Source organism: Aotus nancymaae, unplaced genomic scaffold (assembly GCF_030222135.1).
Source record: "Aotus nancymaae isolate 86718 unplaced genomic scaffold, 86718_ANA_hifiasm-v0.15.2.pri h1tg000033l, whole genome shotgun sequence".
Classification (NCBI taxonomy): Eukaryota; Metazoa; Chordata; class Mammalia; order Primates; family Aotidae; genus Aotus; species Aotus nancymaae.
Genome location: NW_026988447.1, coordinates 27,940,771 through 27,947,212, shown reverse-complemented (window position 1 = coordinate 27,947,212; position 6,442 = coordinate 27,940,771). Strand labels below are relative to the sequence as shown.

Below are 6,442 nucleotides of genomic sequence, written 5' to 3'. Positions count from 1 at the left end.
TAGGCAGGTGATAGCTAATAAATAGCTGAATCAGGATTCAAACCCAGGTCTGACTTGACTCCAAAGTGCTTGCTTTTTTTTCCCCCACCACTGTTTCTTTGGCTTCAAGTGAATACAAATGGGGAGAATAGACATTGCAGGTGTAGCAAGAGATTTGTTAAAACGTGGCCAAAAGGTCAAACATGTAAGTCAAATACACATACAGTATCTTATATACAGTATTAGACTAGAAGCAAGGTATGGTGGCTGAATAGTGGAATGTACTGGGTTTCCAGTGTTTTTTTGTTTTTTTCTTTTGAGATAGAGTCTCACTCTGTTCCCCAGGCTGGAGTGCAGCAGTGTGATCCTGGCTCACTGCAACCTCCGCCTCCCGGGTTCAAGTGATTCTCCTGCCTCAGCCTCCCTAGTACCTGGGATTATAGGTGCCCAGCACTATACCTAGCTAATTTTTGTATTTTTAGTAAAGACGGGATTTTACCATGTTGGCCAGGCTGGTCTCCAACTCCTGACCTCAAGTGATCCACCTGCCTCGGCCTCTCCAAGTGCTGGGATTACAGGCATGAGCCACCATGCCTGGCCTGGAAATCCAGTATTCTGGTACAGTAAAGTCTAGTTTTGCCCAAAGTAAAACATTTGATACTGTTTGCACACTTCAATCGTAGCTTTTAAAAGAAGCAATAAGAACAGCTACTCTGGTATTTCAAACTAAAGGAACAAATTGATGCAAATATTCTGTATTCAAACCATTTTTTAAAATAGCCAAGATTTATAATTAAGGGAATGTTGCATATAATTACATGTATATGCATTATTTTTCATGTGCTTTAGACTTGAGGAAAGATTACCAAAAATTAAATTCTAAAAAGAGATAAAACTAAAACTTGATCACAACTGATTTCAGTTTTAAAAAAGGAAAAGCATCCAAGAAATGAATGTGCATGCATAAGGAGCTCTAATCAACTCTTTAAAATAGCATGTATAAAAATAAAAGACAGGCAGACTTTTTATCAGAGTGAATAGATATTAGCAAGAGATTTATGAGCCATGGTCAAACATCAGAATGGTAAAGGCCTGGAACTAGGGCATGTAAAATAGAGGGGAAAAAAAACATGTCAAAGGACGCAGGCTGTAAGTGAAAAGACTTAGCTGTGTGACCAGTGTTACCTGAACAAGTCACTCCATCTCTAGAGCCTGTTTTCTCATCCATAGAGTATATAATTATATCTGCCCTCTCAACCTCATAGATTTGTGAGATATCTGTAAAATAGTATTATAAATTTTAAAATACATATTATAAGTCACAGAATAATAATGGCTAAGTTTCAAAACAGGGAAGGCCCCTGTATTTAGTAACAGCCCACTCCTAATTTTTTCAGCCAAAGTGAATAACCCTTCCATTTGAAAGGACAGAACTAATAGTGTTTATAGAAATTTAAGCCCAAAATAGGTAGAGGGGCTGACTGAATGGCAAAAGATTGGTTGGTTGGTCTTTTCTCCCCAGTTGTTCCTCTAGGCAGATGTAAGGTTGTGGGCTAGTGCTTAGTTCAATTTCAAGAGGTTGTCATCAGTGGTACTTTGATTTGTAAAGTAGAGAGATCTGCCTTTGAATGATAAAACAGAATACCCACAACTCTAGCTCCTTGCTCCCGTATTTCTTTGGAAAACTCAATTCTGGGCAAACATTCATTTAAGATTACTCACACAGACAGCAAAAACCTCGACAGAATGCTAGGCAAAGCTTTGCGGCTCCTAAGCATCTGGTAAACTTGGACTATGAATCTCAACTGGTTAACTTTTTTGGCTGCCAATATATTCAAAGCCAGAATATGGCTGAATTTTAATAACTCTAATACTTTACAGCATATATTCTGTGTATTAGTTTTCTTTTGCTATCCTTTTTTCTTTGCTGAAATTTCTTTTACCTGTTTATTTTTGTTGACTTTCATTTATTATTATATGTAAACTATCTGAAACTCTTCTAGCAGTAAAGCAGGATACTGATTAAATATCTTGCCACATTAAACAGGTTCAGGCTACAAGATCCAGACAGCTTGCATACAAGAATGGAAACTTGCATACAAGTGGAAATTGGTCAGGCGTGGTGGCTCACACCTGTAATCCCAGCACTTTGGGAGGCGGCGGGGTGGGGGGGGTGGATCACCTGAGGTCAGGAGTTCGAGACCAGCCTGGCCAACATGGTGAAACCCTCTCTACTAAAAATATATAAATTAGCCAGGCATGACAGCAGGCACCTGTAATCCCAGATACTCGGGGGGATGAGATAGGAGAATTGCTTGAACTTGGGAGACAGAGGTTGCAGTGAGCTGAGACTGCGCCACTGCACTCCAGCCTGGGTGACAGAGCGAGGCTGTCTCAAAAAAAAAAAAAAAAAGGAAGACGGTGGAAGACTGGACATAATGAACATCTGATTCTGGTTTTCACAGACTCGTATTCCTGCAGAGAACACCCAGCAAAATTCTGCAATATTTTAAAATTCAGTTTGTGAGAAAGTAAGGATTATTACATGTTAGAACATACTTATTTAGAAGCTAGCCTTGTTTCCCTCCCTGCAGCCCCACCCCCACTGTTTTTGAATGGGAGTGAGTCGGGGTTCAGGCTAAAACTCAACTGGGAGTCAGAGGATGAGTTCTTTGCAGGTCTGCCACTGACTAGCTCAACCGACTGATGAGTCAAGTTTTCCTGAAACTTCATTTGCAATAAAGGAATAATCTCTAAGGTTTCTTAAAATTCTGATTTTAATTTTTAAACTCTGAGTTACTGCTGCTACTACCCAAAGAAACTTTTGAAGCTTTTTGGAACTGCTTCCGTATAAGAAGCTCTTAAGAAAACTTGTGTCATCCTCATAGCCACATCTCCTTTTGAGCCAAATATGACATTACCTAGCTTGATTCACATCCTATTAACTTCAAATGATGCAGCTCTTTTTAAAACTAAAATCTTCAACAGGAAATTTGTCTCTATTAAATGTATTTAAAATTTAGATTCTCCTCTAAGAAACTACTTAAAAGTATTCTGAACAATGCTTTGGGTTCAAGACTAAAATAATGGTAACATTATTGGAATTAGCACATAGCTTTCCAGAGTAATTTCTTTGAAGAGACAAGGCATATTAACTTGGTGTACTGTTTCATAAGAGTCTATAGAGTCATCCTAATTAAAGAGATGTTAAATATAAGAAAAAGGCTTTAAGATAGGTAAAATATACAGTCTGTAGGTTTTAAAAAAGCCATTTGTAATAATATATCCCAAACTACCTTTTTCCATTTTTGGAACACTTGGGTTGGAACACAGAACCCTAAACGTTAAGGCATTCCTTATTGTAACTACAAGACAGTGGTTCTAAAATGCTGCACAATGAAATCACCTATAGATATTTTAAAAATAAAGATGCCTGGCTCCCTCTCCCAAACACTAACTTAATTGGTATAGTGTAGGAGCTAGGACACAGGATTTTGCTATTTCTAACGTGAGGCAAAGTTTGCATTCAAGTGAATTAATGCCTACAACTCAGAAATAATTTGCATATTATATAGACTAGTATTTTTCCTTTTTGGGCAGTGATAGCATCACTTACCTGAAATAGTCAAGTCTCTCAAAGTTAAGATACGACAATGCAGGCTGGGTGCAATGGCTTACGCCTATAATGCCAGCACTTTGGGAAGCCGAGGCGGGTGGATCACCTGAGGTCAGGAGTTTGAGACCAGCCTGGCGAACATGGTGAAACTAAAAATGCAAAAAATTAGCCGGGCATAGTGACGCGCACCTGTAATCCCAGCTACTCAGGAGGCTGAGGCAGGAGAATCGTTTGAACCCTGGAGGTGGAGGTTGCAGCAAGCCAACATGGCACCAGTGCATTCCAGCCTGGGCGACACAGTGAGACTCCGTGTCAAAAAATATGACACTACACTGCAATGGATGTGAACAATTATCTTAGGAGAAAGTAACTATGTTGTTAGTTTACAGCATATTTATAATTCAGCTTTGTTTTTTTTTCATCTTTGATATGCAGTATTTTACATTAAGCAATTGTTTTACTTGTATTATATTTTCAGTTTGGAAGCTGTGATGTATTGTTTTTTAGTCTTGAACCCAAAGCATTACTACTGAGTTACAGTGTTCAGAAAGATAGTTATGGGTGCTCAGATAAGTCTCCCTGCTGCACATGTTTCAAAGGTGTATAGGTGTAATGCAGATAGGAGGCAAATCAGCGCCCCTGTAAAGGGTGAAAAGTATCTTATTCTTCCATCAGGGCTGGCATCACAGTGTACTCAGTTCCTACAGAATATGTTTTAATTATAGAGGACAGTGATTGTAACAAAGGGGCTGAAGACTAAATGAATCACAACCACAGAAGACTTGCAGTACTACGAATGGTTAAAAGCTACAATAAAGGGAAAACTTGCTTTGATAGCTGTGAAACTAAAGGGTTACTCTTGCCTCTCAAAAATATAAAGTGCCCTGCAGTACCCTCATGAAAGGATAGGAGACTTAAAGCAAAAAGATCACAGGAGACCTTGTAAATAACCCCAGTGACAAAATTTTGTCTTTGGTTTGTCTAATTAGTAATTAGACATGACTTGTTAATGTGATCAGAAATGTACACTCCTGAGTGTATGCGGTGTCACACAGGCCACTGTAATGTACCAGGTGCCCATCCCTTACATTCTGGCTTCACCACCACCCCTCTCCTCTCATTGTCAGTGTAATCTCAGTGGCTTTAACTTTCACCTGATTTGCTTTGCCTTTCCTGCTGCACTTGATGTTGCCACCATATCTTGAAATGTTACCTTATCTGTCCTGTTTATTCTCTATGAACAGTCCTTGACTTCCACTGCTGATTTTCTTCTTCCTCACCCTGTTTTTATATACCTTCCTCTTTCTAGCCTCTATATTCAGAGCTTACTCAACAGTAGATCACTCCCCAACCTGAATGGTTTCCATACCTATTTCAGAAACGTTTGAGTCTGTCACCTTGTATCTCAGTAAATAAAACTGAACTCCAATGTAGTGAAGCCGAGTAACGAGTTGTCCAGAAAGAAGCTATCAATGGATGGCTCAGGTATGAATGCCTAGAATATTTAGAAAAAAATACTATAGTATGTCCATAGCCCAGCTAAGTCTAAAAGAGGAGTAGCAAGAGAATGAGGTTTGTGGAGACAGGCAGAGCCCAGATCAAAGGCCTTTAATTGTTATGCTTAGGCATATCTTTTCAGCAAGAGATGCCATTGAAGAATCTGAAGCAATCACAAAGGTGTGAGTGATGAAAGCCTCATTTAGAAAGTTCTCTACTGGTAGCATGGAGAATAGATTAGACGAAGGCTTGGTGAGACAAAGATAGATAGGGAGGATGGAAAAGAAGGTATTTAGAAGGTACCTTGAGTAGAAATTTGGTTAATGATTAGAGGAGGTAAAGTATCTACGATCACCCCCAGGTTGCCTCTAGCACGAGTAAGGGTTGCTGACAATTAGATAAGCCCATCTAAGACTTAGTAGTGCCTGCTTCAGCAGCACATATCCTAATACTGGAACAATACAGAGATTAGCACAGCCCCTGTGCAAGGATAACACGCAATTTCATGAAGCATTCAAAAAAAAAAAAAAGACAGCATAAAAGTCTATCCTGTAACAAAATATTGGTAGTAAAAACCATAGCCATGGATGAGATTATCTAACAATTATGTTAGTGAAATCATAATAGTAATTAAATATCTAATGAGTGTTTTCTATGTGCCAGACACTAGTTCCAAATCCTTAATATATTAACTCATTTAATCATTAAAACAATTCTATGAGGAAAAGAATCCCATAGGCAGAAAGCAGATTAAGAAAAAACAAGTTGGTTAGAGAGGATGTAAACATGAGAAACCAAATGAGTTTTGAAAAGTAGGCATGAGATCAAGTGAACCAAAGTGTCTGTCTGATTTGACAATTGGGTTATTGGAGAGAACTGCTTCTAAGCAAGAATTCACACTGCAGGCTATTTAAAGAAAAAGAAGAGACAGGCCGGTCCAACACTTTGGGAGGCCGAGGCTGGTGGATCACGAGGTCAGGAGATTGAGACCATCTTGGCCAACATGGTGAAACCTAAATAAAAAAACACAAAAATTAGCTGGGCATGATGGCGCACGCCTGTAGTCCCAGCTACTTGGGAGGCTGAGGCAAGAGAATCGTTTGAACCCGGGAGGCGGAGGTTGTAGTGAGCCGAGATTACACCACTGTACTCCAGCCTGGCAACAGAGCAAGACTCAGTCTCAAAAAAAAGAGAGAGAGAGAGAGAAAGAGAGAGACAGAATGATAGGCTACTAATTGTTGGAACAAGGAAACCAAGTATTTGTGAAAGGGAGATGCTGAGAATAGGAGGAAGGGTACCTCCTTCCTGAGACAGGTGGTAAGGATGGATGTTAGAGTAAGTAAATCCTCT

The 6,442-nt window shown here is 39.4% G+C and overlaps 1 protein-coding gene and 1 non-coding gene across 3 annotated transcripts in view; one reads left to right on the top strand and one right to left on the bottom strand.

Moving 5' to 3' along the window:
* The window catches only part of ELF2 (E74 like ETS transcription factor 2), a 152,885-nt gene that overhangs the window by 16,067 nt on the left and 130,376 nt on the right, over nt 1-6,442 (bottom strand). The window contains exon 11 of one of the 2 annotated variants that reach the window (XR_010345376.1): nt 5,970-6,105. The exons of the other annotated variant lie outside the window; for it this stretch is intronic. The gene's annotated coding sequence lies outside the window, so the exon portion shown is untranslated. Of the gene's footprint in view, nt 1-5,969; nt 6,106-6,442 lie in introns of those variants that run through there. 2 annotated transcript variants of the gene reach the window in all.
* LOC135277848 (U6 spliceosomal RNA) lies at nt 5,514-5,617 on the top strand. The gene has a single exon (XR_010345428.1). It is a non-coding gene; the product is annotated as a U6 spliceosomal RNA (small nuclear RNA).